At 44.1% G+C, this 27,896-nt stretch overlaps 2 pseudogenes across 2 annotated transcripts; one reads left to right on the plus strand and one right to left on the minus strand.

The window, feature by feature from the left end:
- Positions 1-883: 883 nt before the first annotated feature.
- LOC308535083 (5-azacytidine-induced protein 2-like) lies at positions 884-1,676 on the minus strand (annotated as a pseudogene). The gene is made up of 2 exons: positions 1,588-1,676; positions 884-1,485 (listed from the first exon to the last, which is right to left on the minus strand). The product of its transcript is annotated as a 5-azacytidine-induced protein 2-like (transcript).
- Positions 1,677-2,011: 335 nt separating this feature from the next.
- On the plus strand, positions 2,012-27,419 carry LOC308513448 (UDP-glucuronosyltransferase 2B31-like; annotated as a pseudogene). The gene is made up of 6 exons: positions 2,012-2,784; positions 7,056-7,204; positions 19,806-19,937; positions 24,115-24,202; positions 25,065-25,284; positions 26,686-27,419. The product of its transcript is annotated as a UDP-glucuronosyltransferase 2B31-like (transcript).
- Positions 27,420-27,896: the final 477 nt, after the last annotated feature.

Genomic DNA, 27,896 nt, shown 5'->3' on the forward strand with positions numbered 1-27,896 from the left:
CACATGACCTACTCATATGTAGAATCTAAAGAACAGAATAAACTGACAAACAAAATAGATTCAGAGACAAAACCATGCACAGACTGATATATTTCAGAGGAAAGGTGGGGGTGAATAGTGTGTGTGTGTGTGTGTGGGAGGGAGGGTAGTGGTTAATCGGGGAATTTACATGCATATACGCAGAGCCCATGTACACAGACACTAGCGTGGTAAAGACTTTGGAGCGACAGATATGGGGAGGAGGTGGTCAATGGGGAAAAAATACACAAAGCAGACACCTGTAATACTTTTAGCAATAAAGATAAATTTAAAAAATAAATAAACATTAAAATAAAATCTCAGGAACTGTCATGCAGGTAATTCTTTGTCAGCTGTATAATAGCTTTATCTCCCATTCTTCACAAAAAGTCACTACAGACACAATTACCTCTAACTTCCTATAATTATAACATTCATTTTTAATAAATTACAAATCACAGGAAAACTGAAAAGTTGACTCAGATGAATGATAGCACTTTTAGATATTACACAGATTTGTATTAAAAAAACGGCCATTATAAAATGCTTTGACTAGTCATCAAATGTATTTAGTTTGGGTGTAGAAGTTATATTTTATTTATTTATTTTTATTTTTTTGAAAGGATAGCTTTAATACATTAATAAATAATAAGCTTTATAAAAGTTTTTATACAACAAAATTATATAATTCTGGGTATATGCTAAAAGTATAAAGTATATCAGATTTTAGCACAAACAGGAGCATTTTATTCACAAAAGGTGAATTTTTCAGAGAATGTAAGTTTAAGTAGTTAGAATTTAACTCTGTGATTCTATCCCTAGTTAAGTCATTCATACAATGCACACAGAATCTGAATTTCTCCATTTAACTCTGCAGTACCGTTTGCTTGGCTTTCTGTAGCTCTATTCTGAGATTGTCACATTCTTTCTTCATCAGTTCTAGTTCTTGTTCCAAGCCATGGATCTTCAGGTCACAACTCAACTTTTCCACCTCCCAGTTTGATGAAGGTGGATTTAAATTCCGTATCACCTGCTGAGTTTCCACCTCTTTTCTTAGCTGGAGGAGTGCTACTTCTTTAGACTGCAGCTGTTCATTCAATACTTTCAAAGATTCAGAGTTGTCTTTATTCATTTTACCCAATTTGCTCTTTAAATTATCTCTATCAATGCAAACCTCTCGATGTGCATGATATGCCTTATTTACTTGTTCTCGTCCCACAGAACTTGTTTCTTCATCTAATAAAGCGCCTGTAAGCTTTTCTTCCAAAAAATCTTATTCTTTTCTTTAGGAAAGAGTTCTCTTTTTCTGAATCCTTGAGTCGTTTTTTGATGTCTTCAAATGCAGTGACAAGGGCAAAATGTGAAGCAACAGACTCATCTGAATATATTGAGACCGGAGTCACTGTATCTCTCCCGTGGGTTTTTTCATGATTTAGAAGGCAGATATCATCTTCTACCAATGGGTCCCTGACAGCCCTAAGTCAGACTACTTAGCGCCCCGGAGTTTAAATTCCCCAGCGTTCGGAAACGGGTCGCCACGGGTCGCCACGGGTCGCCACGGGTCGCCACGGGTCGCCAAGGGCTTCCGGTTTCCTGGAAGACACCACCGCTTCCCGGGCGAGGCCGCCGCTCCGGGTACACCACGGAGGGGTTCCCATTGCTTTGGCCTCGGCTGCACCAGGACCGACCGGTGTGCTAGGGCCCCGAGGATCGGGAAAGAGTGGCAAGCCACGCGCGCGAGCCCCAGGACCGCTGGCGCCGACGCCCTCAGCGCCCACTCAGGCCGCCCCGCGGCAGGGAAACGCGGCCGGGAGGGGCTGGCGGGAGCAGCAACCTGCAGAAGGGGGCTGCCGCGGTCCTCGCGCTTGGCGCTGGGGCCACGCCCAGAAGTTATATTTTAACTTCCTGCTTGGTTTCCCTTTGCACAGCGCGCTGGGGCCACGCCCAGAATTTATATTTTAATTTCCTGGTTGGTTTCCCTTTGCACGTAAGCATGAGCCAAGGTAAAAGGGATCAGCCATTTGAAAAGAAGCCTGTGTGCCACCAGGATGCCTATGAAGTGGATTTCAGTTCTGCTGCTGCTACAGCTGAGTGGTCACTTCAGCCCTGGGAGTTGTGGAAAGGTGCTGGTGTGGCCCACAGAATACAGCCACTGGATCAACATGAAGACCATCCTGGATGCACTTGTCCAGAGAGGTCATGAAGTGACTGTTCTGACATCTTCAGCTTCAATTCTTGTTGATCCCAATAAACCATCTGCTATTCAATTTGAGGTTTTTCCTACATCTTTAACAAAAGATGATTTTGAGGATATTCTCATGCGGCTGACCTCTAAGTGGACATATATGCCAAAATATACATTTTGGACTTATTTTTCACAAATTCAAGATAACATTTGGGAATATTTTGATTGTATTCAAAAGCTCTGTAAAGATGCTGTTTTGAACAAGAAACTTATGAGAAAACTACAGGAATCAAGGTTTGATGTCGTTCTTGCAGATCCCTCTGGACCCTGTGGTGAGCTGCTGGCTGAGCTACTTAACATACCTTTTGTGTACAGTCTCCGCTTCTCTTTTGGCTACACAGTTGAAAAGTACAGTGGAGGACTGCCATTCCCTCCATCCTACGTACCTGTTGTCTTGTCAGAATTAAGTGATCAGATGACATTCATGGAGCGAGTGAAAAATATGATGTATGTGCTTTATTTTGACTTCTGGTTCCAACCATTTAGTGAGAAGTGGGATCAGCTTTGCAGCAAAGCACTAGGTAAGTCATGTCCTTACTTGGTAGCATGAAATCCTAACTTCGTTAGGGCCCTAAAAGGTGAATTTTTATAGATATTAATTGAGACAGATTTGACTTTTATAAGTAAAATGATAAAATAACATTATAAAATAGCCTTTCATTCTCACAAATATTATGGAAATGTTTAAATTATAAGGTCATTGAGGAATTGCTTCCTCTTGTGTAGTTTAGTTTGATTTAAAAATTGAACTATTTTGCCATATTACCTGAAGGGTTCTTTCACACTGGAGTGCTCTGTCCAAGACTCAGGAACCTATAATTTCAGGTTTCTATTGACTTCACATTCCTTTGTTAAGCACTTATAACTCATCTGCTTAAACACTAAACTTTTGTTGATGGGTGGACATGTAAGTCAGTAAACTATATTTTGTGAAAACTCTTTCTTCATTAAAGACAAATGAGTCAAAATTAAGAGTGAGCATATCTATTACCATACATCATGAAAATATTCCAGCTGTTATTTGTAAATGTTTTTGTTAATGCACAAGTATTACTAGGCTCCTAAATTGAACCAAATGTAATTATAGTACCAGGAAATGAGCCATACTCTCAAAACCTCCATTTTTGGGAAATCTAGGATAAAGTTAATAGCTTGCTAAATTGCAGAAACTAGACTAATAATCTCGGGAAAAGTGTTTCCATGGATATGGTATATTTAATTGATTGAAGAATTGAAATCATTGTTCACATTTGCATCTATTACTTCTGCCGCTTTACAGAGTAGCAAATGCATGTTTAATTCTGTAGTGGCTTAGGTTTAACCATTTTCTATGATTGTGAATGTCCTGATGTGAGGTTAGAGGAGAAAAACTGTTAAATTTTATATGTATTGTTAATATATATAAACATCATAATATAACAAATGTATATTATATAAATCCTAGAGGCCTGGTACACGAATTCGTGCATGGGTGGGGTCCCTCAGTCTGGCCAGAGATTGGGCCTGATCTGGGCTGGCTGGCAGGGGGAGGGACCATGGGAGGTGGGCTGTGGAAGAGGAATGACAACCTGGCCAGCTGAGGGAATGGACCATAATAGGTTGACTGATAATGGGAGGTTGGCTGTGGGAGTGCACTGAACACCAGGCGGCAGCTTCTGTGTTGAGCATTTGCCCCTGGTGGTCAGTGTGCATCATAGCAACCCATCAACCGTTTTGTTAGTCACCAACAGGTCCTAATGGTCACTTAGACTTTCATATATTTACTAGAGGCCCAGTTGAAAAATTTGTACACTGGTGGGGGGGGGGGGGCGGCTGTCCCACAGCCCCACTTGTGCCCTCTCACAGTCTGGGACCCCTTGGGAGATAACGACCTGATGGCTTAGGCCTGCTCCCGGGTGGCAGAGGGCAGGCCCAATCCCTAGGTGCCTGCCCCACAGCTCCTGGTCAGGCTCAGAGCAGGGCTGATTGGGGAGTTGGGGTGCCGCCCCCTGTCATGCACAGAGCAGGGCGGATCAGGAGGTTGGGTGCCGCCCCCTGTCACCCACAGAGCAAGGCCGATCAGGGGGTTGGGGCACTCCCCCCGTCACACTCCGGGCAGGGCCGATGGGGAGGTTGCGGCTCCACCCCGTCAAAACAGAGCAGGGCCCATCAGGGCAGTTGGGGTTCCGTACCCTGTCACACACAGAGCAGGGCCGATTAGGGGGTTGGGGAGCTCCCCCCTGTCATGCACAGAGCAGGGGCAACCAGGGGGTTGGGGAGCTCCCCGCTGTCATGCACAGAGTAGGGCTGATAGGGGAGTTGGGGCACCGCCCCCTGTCACACACAGAGCAGAGCGGATGAGGGGGTTGGGGTGCCTCCCCCTGTCACCCACAGAGCAGGGCTGATCAGGGGGTAGGGGCACTCCCCCTGTCACACTCAGGGCAGGGCCTATGGGGAGGTTGCGGCTCCACCCCATCAAAACAGAGCAGGGCCCATGGGGGTGTTGGGGTGCCGCACCCTGTCACACACAGAGCAGGGCCATCAGGGGGTTGGGGAGCTCCCTCCTATCAGGCACAGAGCAGGACCGATGAGGGGGTTGGGGCGCCTTCCCTTGTCACGAACAGAGCAGGGCGGATAGGGAGGTTGTGGCCCCACCCCCTGTCACACACAGCGCCGCAGGGCAATCAGGGGGTTTGGGTGCTGCCCCCTGTCACACTGCTCCAGGGGCCAGGAGGCCTCGCAGCTCTACTGATCCCAGTCCTGGGAGGCCTCGTGGCTCCGCTGATCCCAGGTTCAGTAGGCCTCGCGGCTCCGCTGATCCCGGTGCTGGGAGCCATATTACCCTTTTACTATATAGGATAGAGGCCTGGTGCATGGGTGGGGGCCAGATGGTTTGCCCTGAAGGGTGTCCCGGATCAGGGTGGGGGGCACGCTTGGGTGACTAGCCAGCCTGGACGAGGGGATGATCACTGTTTGCAGCTGGTCACACCCCCTTCAGGGTGGGGGTCCCCACTGGGGTGCCTGGCCAGTCTGGGTGAGGGGCTGAGGGCCATTTTCAGGCTGGCGGGTGACTGAAGCTCCCAACCTCTCCTTTTTTTCTTTTTTCTTTTTTTATTCTGGGATTTATTTACCTTCTATGGCTGTCACTGGAACTGAGAGCCGGCTTTAGCTCTGAGGCTCCGCTCCAGCTCTGAGGCCTCGGCTGCTGAAAGCAGGGATCTGGGTTTGTTTGGATTCTATAATCGAAACTCTGTTGCAACTCCAGCTCGGCCGGCTGGCTGAAAGCATGGGGTTTTTTTTAGCGTCTATAATTGTATCATAGTTGCTTAGAGTGCAAGCTCAGAGCCCAGCAGCGGCAGGCAGGGAACCTTGGATTCCTCCTTCACTGGAGCAAGCAAGCCTCCTGTTCGCTTCAGCTGCCTGGCTGCCGGCCGCCATCTTGGTTGGCAGCTAATTTGCATATCGCCCTGATTAGCCAATGGGAAGTGTGTCGGAGGTACAGTTAATTATCATGTTTGTTTATTATTAGATAGGACTAGGGGCTCGGTGCACAAAAATTTGTGCATTCGGGTGTCGGGGGGTCCCTCAGCCCGGCTTGTGCCCTCTCGCATTCTGGAACCCCTCGGGGGATGACCACCTGCTGGCTTAGGCCTGCTTCCCGGACTGCCAGACATCCTCTGGCAGTCTGGGAGTCCTCGGGGGATGCCCACTTGCTAATGGAAAGCAGGCCTAAGCTACAGTCGGACATCCTTGGCACTGTTGAGGAGGCAAGAGAGGCTCCCACCACCATCGTGGTACTGGAAGCTGGCAGCCTGGCTTGTGGCTGAGCAGAGCTCCCCCTGTGGGATCGCACTGACCACCAGGGTCAGCTCCTGCATTGAGCATCTGCCCCTAGTGTTCACTGTGTGTCATAGTGACCAGTCATTCCCAGTGGTTCTGCTGTTAGGGTCAATTTGCATGTTATCCTTTTATTATATAGGATAGAGGCCTGGTGCATGGGTGGGGGCCGGCTGGTTTGCCCTGAAGGGTGTTCCGGATCAGGGTGGGGGTCCCACTGGGGTGCCTTTCCAGCCTGGCTGAGGGGCTGATGGCTGTTTGCAGGCTGGCTATAGCCCCTTCAGGGTAGGGGTCCCCGCTGGGGTGCCTGGCAAGCCTGGGTGAGGGGCTGATGGCTGTTTGCAGGCTGGCCACAGCCCCTTCAGGGTGGGGGTCCCTGCTGGGGTGCCTGGCCAGCCTGGGTGAGGGGCTAATGGCTGTTTTCAGGCTGGCCAAGCCCCCCTGAGGGGACCCTCAACCCATGTGGCTGTGGCCAGCCTGGGTGAGTGGCTGATGGCTGTTTTCAGGCTGGCCATGGCCCCCAGCCACCCAAGCTCCCAGTGGAAGCTGGGTGGAAGCAGGTCTGGGATTTATTTGTCTTCTATAATTGAAACTTTGTTGCCTTGAGCCAAGGCCACAGCCAGCCAGGGCAGGCGGGATGCTTGGCTCCCTCCATCTCTGGGGCAACCAAGCCTCCTGCTTATTCCAGCTCTGTGGCTGCCGGCTGCCATCTTGGTTGGGTTAATTTGCTTGGTTGGGTTATAGTCACTCTGATTGGCTGGGTAGCTTGGCTTGGGGCATAGCAGAGGTGCAGTCAATTTGCATGTATCTCTTTTATTAGATTAGATAGATGTTTTCACTATCAAATCACCGACACTTTAAATATCTTTGGCTACATTATTCCAAGCTTTTCTTTTTTCTCTTTAAGAAAAAAAACATGGTATATTCACATTACAATATTCTTATTTTTTCTACTTTTTGTTTCTTTCCCTTTCAGGAAGACCCACTACATTATTCGAGTTAATGAGAAAAGCAGATATATGGTTTATTCGAACCTATTGGGATTTTGAGTTTCCTCGCCCACTCTTGCCACATTTTCAATTTGTTGGAGGCCTCCACTGCAAACCTGCTAAGCCTCTGCCTAAGGTAAAACTATTCATGTTTGTTCTACTTTGCATTTTCAGTAGGAGTGATTATGTGTTCTTCATTCAGAAGGTCTGATCACACTGAGAGAGATATGGGAATCTGGATAAAGTGACCTGCCAATTAGAAACTCATACTATTTCAAGAATTTGAATGTCACTATTATTATAAAATAAAGAAGTATACTTCAGAGACTTTGGAAGTAGGGTCAGTTAAATTAAGACCTTCATTATTCAACACATAAAAAAAGTATCAGACATTAATTCAAAAACTAACTTTAAAGTGACTAGCACGGTGCAAGGGGGCGGGGGGGGGGGGGGCGATATACAGAGCAGCAATGTAGACATAGGTTTTACTCCCCCACACCAGATATTTTACTTGGAAAGAGATCATATAAGCAAGTAACAAAAATGGTGTGAAAAGTATTATAATAAAGAAAAAGCATAATGCTACAATAATGCTGCAGAGCATCCAATGGGAGTGGACCATAATACCTCAGGAGTGACAATAGCAATGTGGTGTAAGTGAGCATGAGCTATCTCTTGTTATTTTCTCCTTGCAACAACAAAATTTGTTATCCATCCATGAAAAAAAGTGCCAATGCAAAAGGACCTGGAAAGAGTCTTGCCCACGTACGCATCAGGTAATAGGCAGAAAGACTCCAGTATGGCTGTGACACCTACAGGATATTGTGAATTGTTCCAGCCCCTTAGCTGCAATCCAGGAGCACCTACAGCCCTGACTTAGGCAGTCACCTATGGAGTAGAGAACTTTTGTGGAAGTCCAGATTTCCAAAGAGAAGTTCCAGCACTCTGTTGGAGCACAAAATAGATGAATTTGAATCCATTGGTGTGGGTGAGAGGAAAGCTTGATTTTGCCAGCATCATTCCTCTTCCAAGGCAACTCAGTGTAAGGCTGAAAGAAGGCCTGCAAGTGCCCGTAATTTCCCTCACAGGGACAGAGAGCCGGTGAGTGGGTGCCGAGCTTCCCCTGGTTTGCAGGATGCTTCCAAAGAGCTCATTTCTCTCTCACAGCATCCATAGTGTTGAATTAGGAGCTCAGTGACTGGTGAGAGGGATCAGATCTGGAAAAGAAGATTAGTAGAGAACATGTTAAAGAGACTGGGTTCCTCCTGACTGCATTCTGTACTCTATCAGGAAGCCTGCCACAAACGCTGAAGAAATCCTTTCTTACAGATCCCCCCATACTGGCATGTGGGCAACAACAGTGAAACACTTTCCAACCCATATCTCCTCCCCTCTGTGACCAGCTCCATGTAGAAGCTTCCAAGGGCAGCAGCAAGAGCAAAATTTGATAAAAGGCTAGGGAGCAAGAGCAGAATACAGGCAAGGGTTTACAGACAGGAGAGAACCACAAACTTGAGCTGTAGCACCACCTTCAGGAAAAGAAAAAGGAGGTGATCAGCATCTGGCCTGGTGCTTTATATGGAGGGAGAACAAACAGGACAAACAGAATTCTCCCACAAGAGGGAGCATGAAGCACAGAGCAGGCATATTCATACAAGAACTGAAAAAGCCTTCTCTATAGTAGTACTGACGAAAGATATTTCTACCCTGAAAGTAGTAAACATCAGTGGGTAACTGCTAATTCAAATGCAAAAACAGCAATTCAAAATTCCAAAGAACATGAAAAATCAAGGAAACATTAGGTCACCAAATTCTACAACAATCCTCCAGCAAACAAATACAGACATGGAGATAAATGATTCACCCAATAAGAAAGTCAAAATAGCTGTGCTAAGGAGACTTGTTGATCTACAAGATAACACAGAATCTTGTGCACTGTTGGTGGGAATGTAAAACTGGTGCAACGACTATGAAAAACAGTATGGAGGTTTTTTTTTAAGAAGTTAAATAGAGCCCCCATATGACCCACAAATCCACTTCTGGGTATACTTATAAAAGTAAGAAAAATAGGATATCAAAAATATATCCATAATCCCACGTTTATTGCACCATTATTCACAAGAGCCAATAAATGGAAACAACTTAAGATATGTGAAATACACACACACACACTACAATATTATTCAACCATAAGATAGGAGGAAATACTACCATTTGGGACAACATAGATGGACCACAAAGGTATTATGTTAAGTGACATAAGGCACACTGAAAAAGACAAATAATATAGGATATCACTTATATGTGGAATCTAAAAATGCAAACCCATTAGAAACAGAAGTATAATGGTGATTACCATGTACTGGTTGAAGAAAGATTAGTGGGTAAGAAGAAGTTGGACAAGGGTACAGATTTGCAACTCGACAATGATTAAGTTTGGGATCTATAGTGGTTATAGCCAACAATACTCTTTATATACTTGAAAGTTTCTTGAGACTATATCTTAAATGTTCTCACCACACACATCTACACTAATAAAAGAGAAAAATGGTAATTGGCGTACGGCGATACCGTTTTCATTGGCTAATCAGGGCTATATGCAAATTAACTGCCAACAAGATGGCGGCTAATTTGCATATGTAGGCACAATGCAGGGAGGCGAAAGGGAAAGCAGGAAGAAACCCCCTGCCACTGACAGTGATCTGAAACCCAGGGGGGAGCTAAGAGCTGGGGGGCAGGGCAAAGGCGGCCCTGGGGCCACCTTTGCCCTGCCCCCCAGCCATGATCGGAGAATCAGGCGCCTTTGCCGCCCTGGCCAGTGATAGCAGGAAGTAGGGGTGGAGCCAGCGATGGGAGCTGGGCACGGTCGAAGCTGGCAGTCCCAGGAACTAGGGGTCCCTTGCCTGGGCCTAAAGCGAAGCCCACGATCGCGGCGCCCCCCGCTGCCACTGCAGATCCCCGCTGCCTGGGCCGGACGCCTAGGCCAGAGGCGTTAGGCCTGGGCAGGGGCGGAGCCTGCAACCGCGGGGAGCTGGGGGTCCCCTGCCCAGGCCTGACACCTCTGCCGGAGGCCTCAGGCCTGGTCAAGGGGTCGATCCGGTGATTGGTGATCGGAGGGTGATGAGGGTCAACTCCTCTGGCTGAGGCATCAGGCCTGGGTGGGGGGCGGAGCCGGGGATTGGAGGGATATGATGGTCCCCTTGCCCAGGCCTGAACCCTGGGTCAGAGGCGTCAGGCTTGGGCGGGGGGTGGAGCAAGCGATCAGAGGGAGATGGGGGTCCCCTGCCCAGGCATGATTCCTGGGCCAGAGGCCTCAGGCCTGGGCGGGGCCAGAGCCAGTGATCGGGGGGAGATGGGGGTCCCCTGTCCAAGCCTGACACCTCTGGCGGAGGCGTCAGGCCTGGGCAAGGGGCCGATCAGGCGATCGGAGGGTGATGGGGGTCAATGCCTGAGGGCTCCCAGTATGTGAGAGGGGGCAGGCTGGGCTGAGGGATACTCTCCCCCCACCACCACCACCCAGTGCACGAATTTCGTGCACCGGGCCCCTAGTAAAAATATAATTGTGTAACCTAATAGAGGTGTTCACTAATGTTAGGTAGTAATATATATATATAAAATCCTAATGTGCAAATAGACCGAATGGCGGAACAACCGAACAACCGAATAACCAGTCGCTATGACGTGTACTGATCACCAGGGGGCACGCGTGGAACATGGTGGGCATTGGCTGCAGGCAGCAGAGTACAGAACATTGCAGGCATTGGCAGTGGCGGGTTGGTGGATCTGGTGAGCGGGGGCGCCAGACCAAGGAGGAGTGCTGGTCTCTGTCATCAGGGCAAAACTCTGGTGGTTACTGAAAATCCTGTGCTTCCGCATGCCACAGTCCCATTGGGTGCTCACACCTGCTACCGGCACAGGCACCGCTCTCACCCGCTGCCAGCACCAGGGCCCCTGCTCACACCCACTGCCAGCACCCAGCGCCAGTCCGATCGCTCAGCGCTGTTAGTAGTTGCCAGCGGCGGCTGCCGGCCCCAACGGCCCCTCAGAGCTTCTCCACCTCCCCCTGCTCCTGAGGAGCGATCCGGTCCAGCAGCCGCCTCTTGCACCTGCTGCCAGTAATGGCCCTGCTCACACCCGCAGCCGGCAGTGGAGCTGCTGCTCACAGCCACTCCTGGTGCCAGCCTGGCTAACACCCGCAGCCAGAGCCAAAGCCACCAGTCATATGCGCTGCTGGCACCTCGCACCAGTCCCAGTCGTCCCTGAGGGCTTCTCCCCCTCCCCCTGCTTCTGAGGGGCAATTGGGGCAGCAGCTGCCACTCACACCCCTTAATGGTGCCGGCGCCATTCACACCCGCTGCTGGCACCATCAGCACATGGGAGCAGTGGTGGTGGAAACAGGGCTGCCAGCAGACAGGGGACCGGGGGCCGCAGTGGGAGGGGCCAAGCGGGGATGTGGAGGATGGCCCAAGACCCGCACCTGTGCCCACTGAAGCCTCATGGCCCACAGTTCCTTTCAAGGTGCATGAATTCATGCACTGGGCCAGTAGTTATATCTATACTAATAATAGAGGAATATACCAATTGTCTGGGATGCCATCACAGTAAAAGTAATGACTGAAAAGCAGGCTACGGGGGGCGACCAGGCAGTCATTTGGGTTAGTGCGGGACGACCAAACGACTGAACAGCAGGCTGCATGGGGCAACCAAGCCAGCATTTGGGTTAATGGGGGAAGACCAAACTACTAAGCAGCAGGTTGCGTGGGGCTACCGGGCTGGCAGGGGGAGCAGTCAGGGACAATCAGGCCACCAGGTGGAGGCAGTTAGGGGTGATCAGGCTGGCGAGGGGGGTGGGGGGAGAGGGGAAGTTAGGGGCAATTAGGCTGGTACGCAGGTGAGCAGTTAGGAACCAGCAATCCCGGATTGTGAGAGAAATGTCCGACTGCCGGTTTAGGCCAATCTCAGGGATCGGGCCTAAACTTGCAGTCTGACATCCCCTGAGGGGTCCCGGATTGGTGAGGGTGCATCTGGGCTTAGGGCCCTCCCCGGCCCCCGTGCATGAATTTCATTCACCGGGCCTCTAGTTATAATATATAAATGAATCAATTTAACACACTATACACCATAAATGTACAGAATGTTAGATTTCGATTATATGTCAATTTTTTTAAAAAAAAAAAGCTTGAACAATTATTAGAATGAGAAAGTAAACTTTTTTATGTTAGAAGGGTTAGGTATTTATCAGAGAAAAAAAAAAAACAAGTTAAAAAAAATTTAAAACAGAAAAATCAGCGGGGGGCCGGGGGGGGGCGTGCAGAGGGGATAGATGAGTATGAAGTTTGGACCAGATATCCATAAAGTGTTGTCTCCTTACACATTTGGGGGTAGGGAGCTAGAAAGTGTATTGAGCAATCAGGAATTTTTCTAGCACTGAAACTAATAAAATTTGAAAACTGATAAAAAATCAGGGACCACAATCAGAATAATTCTGAAACAATTCCAGGTGAACGTGACTTCACCAGCAACTTTAAATACATCAACCTGAGCTACTCAAGAGGGTGACCAGATCTTTGCTGCAGAAAGCCCAGTTGTACCTCTCCCACTGTGGGGCAGGTGCTCCCTGGGAGAGTCAGCGAGGTGATGATGAGGGCCCCTCAAGCCAGTTACACATAGCATATTCTACTAGAACGTACAATATGATTTCAGAAAAAAGGTGTCATATACATACATGTCAGAAACATGGACACTCAGATAAATAACTATAAAAGGATAATTCTGGGTTATAAATAGGAATCTTTAGGCTATTTCATGGATATTTTGGACAATAATACCAGATTCATGAATTATAGTAATCCTCCAACCTGTAAGAAGTGATTTAGGGAGAAGAGGTCCAAGATTTCAGCATAGGAAGACCCTGAACTGAACCTTCCCATGAAAACTCAGAATGTAAACCTACATGAAGAGCATTTCCTCCTGAAAAACAGCTGAGGGTTGACTGAACAGCTCCTGCACAACAAATGAGAGAGAGAGACTGTGAGAGAGAGACTGCATAGAGAAGGTTGAGAAACTGCGAGAACTCTCCAGGCTAAACTCTTTGGGATTGGAGGTACCTGTGAGTGCCAGTGTATACATTCTCTTTCCACTGATAGCATGGGCAAGAATTTAATTCAAGTGCTGTAGCTCACCTGCAAGGCCACCATAGCATGCCCTAGGCCACTCACCCCACACCCACCCCAGGCTCAGACAGACAAACTGCCATGGCAATGCTGCAGCCATATGCCACTGGCTGCTCCAAACCCAGCCATCCAGCCTGCCAGGGTGCACACAGAGCTTGGCACACTGGGAAAATTGATCATGTTTGCCTCAACTGTGGCTAGCCTGCATGCCAGCGAACCCCTGGTACCTCATACAACCACTTCAGTTCCAGCCAGCCTGCTGAAGCCACACAGCACATACAGACTACACAAAGATCATTCCTACACAAAGCCACTCCATCAAGTTCAGGAGAGGTGGCTGTTTCATCTAATTCTTAGAAATAAACAAAGAAAGTAAAACAAATGAGGGAATATAGAAGACTCGGAGTCAAAGCAAATTGATCTAATACACAGAAACAAACAGACAGGAAATATAGGCAGACAAATGAACAGGTCCCAAATGAAAGAATAGAAGAAATCTCCAGAAAAAGAGCTATAAAAGAAACATACAACCTTCAATGGATCAACCAGGAAGAAGCATAAAAACTGAACATATCCGTTACAAGCAAGAAACTTGAAATACTAATTAAAAAAAAAACAACCTGCCAACAAACAAAAGTTCAGGACCAGATAATTTCACAAGCAAATTCTACTGAACATTTAATTCTACCAAACAATTAATACCTATCGTTCTCAAAATATTCCAGAGATATTGAAAAGGAAATAACACTCACAAACTCTTTCTATGAAAGCAGTCAGCAGTACCCTGAGAGGAAAACCAAAGACAATACAAAAAAAAAAAATCACAAGCCAATATCTCTGATAAAAATAGATGTGAATATTTTCAACAAAATATTAGCAAACTGAATTCAACAATATGGTAAAGGGTTATACATCATGCTCAAGTGGAATGTATTCTTGCAATCCAAGGTTGGTTCTATATCCACACACAAAAAAATCAATGTGATAGACAACATAAACCAAGGATAAAAATCATATGATCATCTTAATAGATACAGACAAAAGTATTTGACAAATCCAACATCCATTCATGATAAAACTCTCACAAAGTGGGTACAGAGAGAACATACATCAACATGATGAAGACCATATATGACCAATAAAACCCACAGCTAATATCGTATTTAATGGTGAAAATGTAAAAGCTTTTCTTCTACGATAAAAAACAAACAAACAAACACACAGTGATGCCCACTATTGCCACCTTTATTCAATATAGTATTGGAAGTCCTAGCTACAGCAATCACAGAAGAAATAGAAATAAAGGGCATTTATACTGCACATGAAGAAGTAAAACTGTCACCATTTGCAGATGACATGATACTGTATATAGAGGACGCTAAAGTTTCCACACAAAAACTACTAGAACTGATAAGTGAATTAAGTAAAGTAGCAGGATACAAAATAAATATCCAGAAATCAGTCAACAAGTAAAAAGGGTTTTCAAGAAGGTAGAGAAAAGGGAACTCCTATACATGGAGTAAGTTTGTAAATTGGTAGAAAACAGTATGGAGGTTCCTCAAAAAATTAAAAATAGGAGAGAACCAAGATGGCAGCATAGGTTAACGCCGGAGTTTGCTGCCTCGAACAACCACTTCAAAAATACAACTAAAAGACGGAACGGACATCACCCAGAACTACAGGAACGCCGGCTGAGTGGAAGTCCTACAACTAGGAGGAAAGAGAAACGCATACTGAGACTCAGAGGAGGCGCAGTGCTGAAGTCAAACACTAAGGTGCGGAGTGCATGCAAAGCGGGCTGGTGGCTGAGGGCGCGGTTGGCGTTTTCAATCGGGAGGGAGTCGCAGACTCTGAGCTCCAGATCCGGGCGAGTCTTTAGGGACCCAGAATCAAACGGGAGAAGCGGGACTGTCTGGCTTCGGTCAGAACTCGAAGGCAGCTTTCTCTCCGAGGTTTGCAGCGGTTGCTGGGACTCTGAGAGGCAGAGCACCTGGGGACAGGACTGAGAGCAGCCATAACTGCTCACTCCGGCCCACCCTGTTGATCCCGTGCGACCCGCCCCGCCCAAGCCCTGCACAGAGGCATTTGCTGGATAGCCTCAGGCAAAGGCTAGATTAGCACCTCCCTAGAGGACAGAAGTTCTCTCACTGCAGACACAGCTGATTCTCACAGCCAGTTGGCCTGGAGGTCAAATCCCCGCCAGTATTACCTACAACAATCTAGGCTTAACTACAACAAGGCTGCGCACAAAGGCACAAAGACCACAAGGGGGTGCACCAAGAAAGCATAAAAAATGCGGAGACAAAGAAACAGGGCGCAGATGTCAGAAATGGAAGATATAGAGCTCAAAACCACACTTTTAAGGTCTTTCAATAATTTTCTAAAAACTGCCGATAAATGTAGTGAGATCCTCAAGAAATCTAATGAGACCCTCGAGGTTGTGATAAAAAACGAACTAGAAATTAAGCATACACTGACTGAAATAAAGAATATTATACAGACACCCAACAGCAGACCAGAGGGTCGCAAGAATCAAGTCAATGATTTGAAATACGAAGAAGCAAAAAACACCCAACCGGAAAAGCAAAATGAAAAAAGAATCCAAAAATACGAAGATAGTGTAAGGAGCCTCTGGGACAGCTTCAAGCGTACCAACATCAGAATTATAGGGGTGCCAGAAGATGAGAGAGAGCAAGATATTGAAAACCTATTTGAAGAAATAATGACAGAAAACTTCCCCCACCTGGTGAAAGAAATAGACTTACAGGTCCAAGAAGCGCAGAGAACCCCAAACAAAAGGAATCCAAAGAGAACCACACCAAGACACATCATAATTAAAATGCCAAGAGCAAAACACAAAGAGAAAATCTTAAAAGCAGCAAGAGAAAGAAAGTCAGTTACCTACAAGGGAGTACCCATAGGACTGTCAGCTGATTTCTCAACAGAAACTTTGCAGGCCAGAAGGGAATGGCAAGAAATATTCAAAGTGATGAAAGCCAAGAACCTACAACCAAGATTATTTTATCCAGCAAAGCTATCATTCAGAATTGAAGGTCAGATAAAGAGCTTCACAGATAAGGAAAAGCTAAAGGAGTTCATCACCACCTTACCAGTATTATATGAAATGCTGAAAGGTATCCTTTAAGAAGAGGAAGAGGAAGAAAAAGGTAAAGATACAAATTATGAACAACAAATATGCATCTATCAACAAGTGAATGTAAGAATCAAGTGAATAAATAATCTGATGAACAGAATGAACTTGTGATTATAATAGAATCAGGGACATAGAAAGGGATTGGACTGACTATTCTTGCGGGGGAAAGGGGTGTGGGAGATGCGGGAAGAGACTGGACAAAAATTGGGAACTTGGAGGAGGGGAGTTATGGGGGGAAAAAAGAGGAACAAATATAATAATCTGAACAATAAAGATTTAATTTTAAAAAAAAAATTAAAAATAGCATACAATCCAGCAATTCCACTTCTGGGTATTTATCAGAGGTAAACAAAAACACTAATTTGAAAAGATATATACACTCCCATGTTCATTACTGCATTTACTATAATAACCAAGATATGGAAGCAACCTTGGTGTCCCTCAATAGATAAATGGGTAAAATCCATGAGGTCTATGCACACCATGAAAAATTACTCACCAATATCAAAGGATTACCTCTTGCTAAATGCAACAACATGGAAGGACCTAGAGGGTATTATGTTAAGTTAAATAATTCAGGCAGAAAAAGACAAATACTATATGATTTTACTTATATGTATAATCTAAAAAAACAAACAAGCAAAAAAAACAGAAATAGACTTATAGATACAAATTATATTCTTACTAGTGGCCCAGTTCATGAATTTGTGCACATTGAAAGGAAATCAATTAGGAGACATATTTTAATATTTCTATTCGCCCTTTCTCTATATCAGATGTGTCAACCAAATTCACAATCAACAATGACATCTAGAAACACATTTGTGTGATTGGCACTAGCATATATTGCACATGCATGAGTCAACTTAGCCTTTTATATATATAGAATAAATTTGCTTAATTAGACCTGCTTTCTGATGTAGCTAAACTTTTTCCAGCCCAGTGAAGCACCCCAGCTTCTCTTTCAGGTAATTGTCAGCAACACAGCAGTAAATATCAACATGAAGCAGATTATTATTGTAGATCACACAGGGAGAACAAAGGGTAAAATATTTCCCTATATCAGTGTTTGACTATACTCTGTGCAGTGAGAAAACCTGAAGTAATTTCCAAATTTCACCATTTCTTACTTCTTTTCAGTCGGGTTAACTTTCTAAGCTTTCCAAATCTCTGTTTTCTGGCTAATGAAAAGAAAATAGGTTCGACCAACTCTCCTATCTACCTACTCCAGGACTTCTGTGAAGATCAAATGAGATTAGACAAGTGTGAAATGTTTGCACCTGGCTATAAAGCAAGTCATGTTCCTGGGCAGAAGAAACTTCAAGGAGGTTAGTCGCTAGGGAGAGGAAGCCAGGCATTGCTATATGACCTCATTACCCGTACAGTTGTACACTTAGCATATAGACTTTTATATATATAGATGATTGCCAGAGGGGGAGGGGTTGGTAATGGAGGAAAAGAGAAAGGGGAATGAGAGGTACAAACTTCTAGTTATAAAATAAGTGAATCACAGGAATTTCATGTACAGCATAAGGAATATTGTCAATAACACTTAACATAACTTTGTGCAGTGAGATGGTTACTAGACTTACCACATAGTAATGTACATAAATGTCACATTACTACATTGCACACCTGTCACAAATGAAATATAGTATGCCAACTATACTTCAATAAATTATTTTAATGATTTAGGGGGAAAGTTTGGGAGATTCTGACAAAAGTTGAGATGAGATAAATTATAATAGAGATGATAAAAAAGATATAAAGTCATTCTAATCATAATGAACTTTTTCGTAGTATTCATAGTCAAAGAAATAAAGTACTAATGAATATACTACAATAATTCTCCAGAAAATCTGACAAGCATAAATGCAAGTAATTTAGTAGAACTACAATAAAGAAATAAAGGTGAGTTAAGATCCTGTTGTGTAGCCTCATTACAAGAACATATATTAATTAATAACATTATAAATGAAGAGTCTCTAAAAGCATTTCCTCTTCAATATTGTGTACTGGCTCTATTTCATTTCTTCCTTATACACACACACACACACACACACACACACATATTTGCACAAGAATATGTAATAAGGGAATTCAAGCTCATCAATTGTATACTCTAAAGAACTGAGGAATTAGGTCTCTTCAAAACAGCCACTGATAAAAAGAGAATGGAGGTTCCTTAAAATTAAAAACAATTATCATTTGCTCCAGCAATAGAACTTCTGGATATATTCCAAAACAGTGACATTAGAATCATATTCATAACACTATTCACAAGAGTAAAAAGATAAATTCAACCCAAGGACCATCTTATATATATAAAAGTCTAATATGCAAAGTGTCCCCTTGGGAGTTTGACCTGGATTTTGATTGCTCACTATGACGTGTGCTGACTACCAGGGGATGGCGCAGAATGAAGGCAGGCCCTGGCTGGCAGCCAGAAGGAATGCCCAGCCACAGCTGAACGACCCAGATCAGCCCTGATCACCGGCAAGGTCTAGGGACCCTACCAATGCATGAATTTTGAGCACCAGGCCTCTAGTTGATAGATAAATCTATAAACAATCAATACACACAATGGTATATTATGTGTTATGTGCTGTGAGTCAGCTCTGACTCCTGAGGACCTTATGAATGAGTGATGTCCACAAAATCCTAGTTTTAACAGCCCTCTCAACTCTTTTAGACTCATGCCTATGGCTTCTTTTATGGATTCATTCCATCTCATATTTGATCATCCTCTTTCCTCCTACCTTCTATTTTTCCCAGCATTATTTTTTTCAATGAATCCTGCCTTCTCATGATGTCCCTGAAAAATGAAAGTATCAGTTTAGTGATTTTTACCTTCTGCAATATTTCAGGATTAATTTGCTCTAGGACCTACTTGTCTTTCTGGTGGCTCAGGGTATCTGTAGATGAACATTACCAAGCCTTACAATTGAAGGAAATTCTAACACCTGCTATAACATGGATGAATCTTAAGGACATTTTGCTAAGTGAAATAGGCCACAGGCAAAAACACAAGTACTGCATGATTCCACTTACATAAGGGATGTAGACTAGTCAAATTCATAGAAAGAGAAAGAAGAACGATAGTTGTCAGGGACTGTTAAAATAGGAAGTGGAGAATTACAGTTTAAGAAATATACAGTAAAAATTTACAAGATGAAAAAGTTCTGGAGATGAATTATACAACAATAATATATATACTACTGCACTGTACACTTAGACATGGATAAGATGATAAGTATATTATTTGTAGTTTAACACAATTTAAAATAACAGGAACTACACTAATAATTCCTTATGATACTTACTTTTCTCTTTGGCCGTTTGTAGTAATCCCTTCAATAGTGTTCACTATGCTATTGTCTTTTGTAATGGAAAAAATTCTTCCTTCACAGGAAATGGAAGAGTTTGTCCAGAGCTCTGGAGAAAATGGTATCGTGGTGTTTTCCCTGGGGTCGATGGTCACTAACATGACAGAAGAAAGAGCCAATGTGATTGCATCAGCCCTTGCCCAGGTTCCTCAAAAGGTTAGATAAACTACCTTAGAGCAGAAAACTCTTGAGTGTGTTAAACTCTGTAAAGGGTCTGATTAAGAAATTTCCACATGAAAGGTAAACTATTAGGATAGCTTCAATGATCTTAGATACCAATTTGAAAAAGAAAATACACATGTCAGGTGCTAAAGTATTATAGAGGGTGTTTTTGATGGATAACAACTTTGGCATTAACATTCTGGTCACAAAGAAGTATATTTCAAAAATACAGTGTGAATTTTTCTTTGATAATAGTATTATAGGGCAGGAACCGATATCATCAAATCCTATCCTGTCATTTGCTGCATTTCCTTGCAGGATTCCTAGAGTACTGAACACACTACCAATGTTCTCAGAATAGAGTTAAATTTTAACATTTACCAGGGAATGATAACACTCTGAAAGGCATCAAACAGTTTAGACTTCCCAGGTAATCTAGGCCTCTCCTACTTTCCCTGGATTTTGGATTAGGCCTATTCAGTTGCAAGGTGATATTCAGAGTAAGGATGTCACGGCTCACCAAGCTGCATCTAGGTACCTAAGCCAGAAACAATGATTTAGAGAAAGAGAAAAAATGGCCTGTAAAAAGAAAAGAGAACCTCCCTGGTGGGCTGGGCCCTGCTAAATTCTGAAGCAGGAAGACATAAAAGAAAGGGTGTAGGTGGGTCCAGCCCTCAAGGTAACCCAGTGTTTTATAAAATGTGGCCCTAAAACAACCCATCAGAATAATAACTTCTGATAGAGGAGGAGGAGGAGGAAGATGAGGAGATAAAAAAGAGTCAACCAGAAGCAAGCCTAGCATGGAACAGTTTCAGCTGCTCCTCCTTCTCCATAAATTATGGTAGTGAATTATTCTAATACATAAAATACACTTGAAGTCTCTGGATAATTGTGAACTACTTTTAGTTTCCTAACGTAGCTTCCTCCTTATCACCTATGCAAATTTGCTGAGAACTTAAAGTAACTTTAACACTCACATAGCAAAAAGATGTTAACCACTTATAAACTAGAATCCAGCTTACTGGTGGACTTATAAATTGCTTGGCTATTTATAACTAACTAGTGGCTTGGTGCACGAAATACATGCACCAGTGGGGCAGGGGTATCCCTATGCTGACCTGCACCTTCTAAATCTGGGACCCCTCAGGGGATGTCCGACTGCTGGTTTAGGCCTGATCCCATCTAAACCTGCAGTTGGACATCACTCTCATAATCCGGGACTTCTGGCTCCTTACCGCTCACCTGCCTGCCTGCCTGATCTCCCCTAACCACTCTGCCTGCCAGCCTGCTCACCCCTAACTGCCCCCCACTGCCAGCCTGATCACCCAAACTGTGCCCCACTTCTGGCCTGATCGCCCAAACTGTTCCCCACTTCCGGCCTGATCGCCCCCAACTGCCTCCCTGCTGGCCTGCTCGCCTCCAACTGCCCTCCCCTCCTGGCCTGATTGTCCCTAACCGCCTCTGCCTCGGCCCCGCCACCATGACTTTCTCCAGAAGGTCTCCTGGTCTAATTAGCATATTACCCTTTTATCAGTATATATATATATATTTCAGAAAGGAGGGAGATGGGGAGAGAGAAACATCAATGATAGAGATCATGGATTGGCTGCTAGCTGCACACCCCCTACTGGGGATCAAGCCTGTAACCCGGGCATGTGCACTTGACCAGAATTGAACTCAGCACCCTGCAGTCTGCAGGCTGATGCTCTATCCACTGAGCCAAACCAGCCAGGGCACCACCAATCACTTTTAGAACGTTGTATTGCTTCTAGAAGAAAGCCAGTGCCACCTTCCCCATCTAGCTGCCTGCCCCAGGCAGCCATCGGCACACTGCTGTTTCAGACATTTCATGGGAATGGCACCATACACAATGGGCGTTTTGTGAACAGCTGCCTCACTTGGGTGTATACCTCGGAGTGGCAGGTTGCAGAGTCCTATGTGACTGATATTAATCATTTAAGGAGCGGCTGCACCATTTCCATTCCGACAGCAGGGTGTGAGAGCTTGGATTTGTCCACATCCTCGCCAACACTTGCTATCATGTAACTTTTGGTTCTAGCCTCCAAGGTGACCTCGGGTCCCACCAAAGCATTGCTCTCTAGAGCAACAATCTATGCTTTTAATTCAGTTTTAAAAGTGGAAGTTGTTTGAAATGTCTGCACAAACATCCCTATTGGTAAGTTCTCGCTGCTCAGGATCCGCTGTGACACAGCTTGCAGGGGCTAAGTCTGTCCCAGGCCAACCTCACCCCCCTGCTGCCTGGTCCTGTCTGGTACTGGGGAGGGCCCTGGGGAGGACGCTGAGGGCACCAGCCAACCCTCTTTGGGGCTGGCCACAGGCTGTGTTGGGCTGTGGGAGCCGAGGGAGGAAGAGCGAGGTTCAGGAGCAGCTTTGGGGCCTTGCCTGTAGCGGTGACTGTGCTGCTCCCCGCAGGCTTAAGTGAGTGGTGCCCGGGGGGGGGGGGGGGGGGGGGGGGGCAGGCAGGGGGCTGGGAGCCTTCTCTGAAGGAAGCCTTGGGAGCCCAGGAGCTCCTGAGTGCCCATCTGTGGGCTCCACTGCGCCCACCGTCCTGGCTTCTACACCTCAGAAGGCAAAGGTCCGATCAGCAAAAATGAAAACTCTAGAGAGGTGACGTGGGCTCCACCTCAGAGTGGCTCAGACACGGTTCACGGTCCCACATGGAACTGCAGACACCAGTCCCATGGGTGTGGGCAGCGGCCACGTGGCCCCGGCATGGCCCTCTGGCAGGGCCTGAGTGCAGGGAGGAGCCGGAGCTTCTTTGGGAGAGAAAGTCCACGGGGCTGAAGGCTCCCTCTTCAAACACTGATCACTGGTCACGGTCTGACCCACAACTCCCATCCACCGGGCCCTCCTCACGGAGTAAAGGGCGCCAGGCAAGGCCTCTTCTTGGCCGTCCCCATGGACCCGTTGGCTCTCCTCAGTCTGTGGGGGCCCATTGTGGGGCTCCGTGCTGGGCAGTGCAGTCACAGCTGCAACCCTGAGGCCAGGCTCTGGGGTCGGAGCTGGGGTCCCAAGTGCCGCAGCCCCCTGATCTGTAGCCCCCTTATCCACACCCCCCAACTACAGCCCCGGGATCTGCAGCCCCCCTGATCTGCAGCCCCCCCCAATCTGCAGTCCCCCCATCCACAGCCCCCCTGTTCTGCAGCCCCTGTGCAATAACTCTGGGCTCATTGTGAATGCGTCCTTATTCCAGGACCAAGGGTGTGCTGGTGCTCCAGGGCTGGCGAGGCTGGGAGCCTGTGGCTGCTCTGGTCCCTGCTGGTTGGTCTTCCCCTTACAGCATCCAGGCTAATTTGCATATTTCTCTATTATATATATAGACTAACCATATTAATCAATGCTGTCAGTGAACTGTATAATGTTTTGAAATATTAACAGTCAAATTAATTAAATTTACCATCATCATCATATTTTATCTTTTCAACAGGCAAACTATTATTTATAAAGTGCCAATGGCTTTTCTTTTCTACATTTTAAGAAAATTTTCAATCTTAGCTAGAGTGATAACACAGGATTTGGGTAAAAATTACCACTTGGAAGTTGTGATTAATAAGTAGAAAACTAAAAGAAGCTAAACATACTCATTAAGCAGACATTGTTTATTATTGTTAATAAACTTATATATCAGAATGATTTAATTCTCATAAATAGCTGCTTGCATTGATTTTTTAAAGCAAATGATGTAAAACTTTAAGATAATTTATGTAATTAGTGAATATAAGTAAACCACTTCCCCATCATTCAAAAAGAAATAAAAAGGTTAACATTAAATCTAGATGATGAGAGCTAGAATAACAAATAATTAAAATAAATGTGTAGACTATTAATTTACTGTGTTTTAAACTACAATTATATGACTACCTAAAAATTTTTATATGCTTGAATTGGTCATTGATAATCTCATTTGTCTAACCCCAAAGTGTGAAACATCATGATTGCACTCATACCTGACTGAATATAAAAATAAGTAACAAGAAATATGAATACCTATGCCTCTTAGAGCAGTGTTTTATTGGTTCTCATTATCAACATGTCTTGTCCTCATTCCCTTACCTGTTATATGTCAGGGGTTTAACTAGATGTCTCTTAACCTATTTAGAATTCTCTGCAGTTTGACTCAAGTATTATATAACCTTCTTTGCCCTAACAGATTATATGGAGATATGATGGCAAAAAACCAGATACCTTAGGGCCAAATACCCGGCTCTATAAATGGATCCCCCAGAATGACCTTCTTGGTAAGATTCTGGAAAACCCTGAAATCAGAATCAAGTCAACCAGAATGATAAACAGTTCACTAGGATAAAAGTGTATTGAACATTTGTTACTGAAAACCTCAAAAATAAAAATGAACTTCCCGATATTTATTTCCTAGTCCTAGTGGGAAAGGATAAGCTGTAACAGTTGACATCTTATCTTACATAGTCACATTCCTTATGGCCACAAACAAAAGATCTTTAGTTCATGTGTAATTCCTCTCAGAAAGAATAGCTCAATTATCACTCTGCCTCCTAATTCTCTTCTTACACCAATGGTTTAATCCGCCATAAGGGTGTACAGGTCCCCCTGAAAAATATCAGCTCCTCTTTTATTACCAGTAACTCTCCATTATCCATTGGTGAAAAAATTAATATCACTTTCTGAAGTAAAAACATATTTCATTATAATGTGTAGATTTTCCTTCCTCTGATTCTGGTGCCACCATCATCCCATTGCTTGCTGCATTGACATCTGCATATCACACTCTGACTTCTCTATTTTATTAAGAGAATATATTTCAACATGCACCACCACTTTTATTATTTTTTTTTTTAGCACACACTTTTTAAAATCCCGAATTTTCTCTTTTCATTTGTCCACTGGCAACTTGTATTCATTTCAAGTCAAAAGAAACACACTAATCTATGTAAGCCTTCACTGTCCCTCCAGCAGACTTATTGTTTCTCTTCCTATGAGTTCTGAAAGACATTTTAATACAGTCTGAAGTGTAGACCAATCTGTTACTAAATATACTGTCTCTGTCTGTGCCTTTATTGCCCAACTCTCATTTTATTTCCAAGACTTATAATTCGTAATTTGCTGAAATTCACCCAATCATAGGTCATCCAAAAACCAAAGCCTTTATAACTCATGGTGGAACCAATGGCATCTATGAGGCGATCTACCATGGGATCCCTATGGTGGGCCTTCCTATGTTTGCGGATCAACCTGATAACGTTGCTCACATGGAGACCAAGGGAGCAGCTATCAGATTGGACTTCAACACTATTTCAAGTACAGATTTGCTCAATGCATTGAAGACTGTCATTAATGGCCCTTCGTAAGTATCACATATTTTTTATAGATAGTATTTATACATAGATTAGTTTGTCAATAGTGCATTTTAATTTCATCCCAATTTTAAGAGGCTAATTTTGACATTATTAACATGAGTTAACCCATCCTAATCAACTTTTATTTTCGACCACACATTTACTTCAAAATTGCGTTTTAATCTCATGTATTTAATGGGGAGCCACCTAATGCAACAATTTTCTCCTCCAATAATATAAAGTTATGTAGGTAATTATAAGGACACATTTTTTAAAAAATATGATAAAATACATAGTAAGGAGAGTAATCAACTAGAAGAAAAATCATAAATTCTTTACCTAAATAAATTCAATACCTAAAATTTCTGAAACTATAAATATCTTTACACTCAAAAACTTATTTTACTGTAATCATTTAAACAGATTTTATGAAATATTATTTACATACCATAAAACTCACATGTTAAAATTATATAATTCAGATATATGTAGTATGCTTACAAAGCTATGAAACTATCACCATAATATAAACTTAGGGCATTTTTGTCATCCTAAAAAGATATATCATATGCCTTAGAAGTCACTTCCCATCTCCCTCACCCAAGCAACCATTGATCAACTTTCTGTCTCTATAGATTAGTCCTCTGGACATTTCATAATAACAGAATCATATAATATATGACCTTTTGGAACTGGTTTCTTTCACATGGCATAATGTTTTTTGTGTATATTGTTTAAATATATTTTTATTGATTTCAGAAAGGAAGGGAGAAGGAGAGAGAGATAGAAACATCCTATATAATAAAAGGCTAATATGCAAATTGACCAAACAGCAGAACAACCAATCGCTATGATGTGCACTATCCAGCAGGGACAGACACTCAACGCAGGAACTGCCCCCTGGTGGTCAGTGTGCTCCCCTTGTGGGCCAACCTCATGGTTGGTGAGAGCAGCGGCAGTGGTGGGAGCCTCTCCCACCTCCGCAGCAGCACTAAGGATGTCCAACTGCTAGCTTAGGCCCGCTCCACATGGGGAGTGGGCCTAAACCAGCAGTCAGACATCCCCCAAGGGCTCCCAGACTGAGAGAGGGTGCAGGCCGGCTTGAGGGACCCTGCCCAACTGAACAAATTTTGTGCACTGGACCTCTAGTCAATAATGAGGGAGAATCATTGATCAGCTGCCTCTTGCACACCCCACACTGGGGATCGAGCCAGCAACCTGGGCATGTGCCCTGACTCAGCATCAAATGGTGACCTCCTGGTTCATAGGTCAAGGCTCAACCAGTTAGCCATGCTGACCAGTCAATAAAAATATTTTTTAATTAAAAAAAATACAACTTTGAATGGGAATGATTGGCTTAAGGAAATTAACTTTCTTTCAATGTTGATATCTTTGTGTTTCTCCTTCAGATATAAGGAGAACACTATGAAGTTATCAAGAATTCATCATGACCAGCCTATGAAACCTCTAGATCGAACAGTCTTCTGGATCGAGTTTGTCATGCGACACAAAGGAGCCAAACATCTTCGGCCAGCCGCCCATGACCTCACCTGGTTCCAGTACCACTCTTTGGATGTGATTGGGTTCCTGCTGGCGTGTGTGGCAACTGCTACATTTGTCATCGCAAAATGTGTTCTGTTTTGTTGCCGGAAGTTTTTTAAAACAGGAAAGAAGAAAAAAAGAGAGTAGTTCTTTCAAAGGCCTGAAGCTGATATGCCTTGTAGATAGGACTCCTCCACTTCATTCCAGCAAGAAGTTGCGATGTAGCCGAAACCAGTTTGGCTCAGTGGATAGAGCGTCGGCCTGAGGACTGAAAGGTCCCAGGTTCGATTCCGGTCAAGGGCATGTACCTGGGTTGCGGGCACATCCCCAGTGGGAGATGTGCAGGAGGCAGCTGATCGATGTTTCTCTCTCATCGATGTTTCTAACTTTCTATCTCTCTCCCTTCCTCTCTGTGAAAAATCAATAAAATATATTTAAAAAAAAAATTAAAAAAAAAAAAGAAGTTGCGATGTAAGGGTTCACTATCTCCTGTGACAACCTTACTTTTCACAATTTAGCTTCTCAGATCCAAATTTGTTTTCAAGTGACTATCTGGTTAAGAGTTATAAATATGTCATGCCAAAAATAAAAACTTATAAAAAGTAAACCAAAAATAAAGTCATATGAATATATTTTTAAATTTGTTATTCTAATTGCAAAGTTATACCAAAATATTAGCTTAATTATGTTTCAAATATTACACATGAACACAAGAACATTAAGTAGTCTATTCACATATTAATATTATTTTGCAAATACTCAGAATGTTTTAATATTATTTGGGTGCAAAAATCTGTAGTTTTATCTTTTGCTAAACAAAACTATTCAAAAATTAGAATTGTGCAAAATAATTCATCCTTCTATCTCATTTTTGGAGACCACCAATGCTCCTTTGTTTTACTGTACATACAGCCTCAGCATCACTTCTTACCTACAGACATGGAAGTCATTTGCTTTCATCCAGTAAGTAAATTTGTCATCAAAACTTATATGGACTGAAAAATATGACAACAGCTAATTGCTTCCTGTTGTACACTGAGCTATATATGAAAGACTTTGGTTTCAGTAGCTAATTCTA

Source organism: Myotis nattereri, assembly GCF_964212035.1.
Source record: "Myotis nattereri genome assembly, chromosome: 1".
NCBI classification, from domain to species: domain Eukaryota; kingdom Metazoa; phylum Chordata; class Mammalia; order Chiroptera; family Vespertilionidae; genus Myotis; species Myotis nattereri.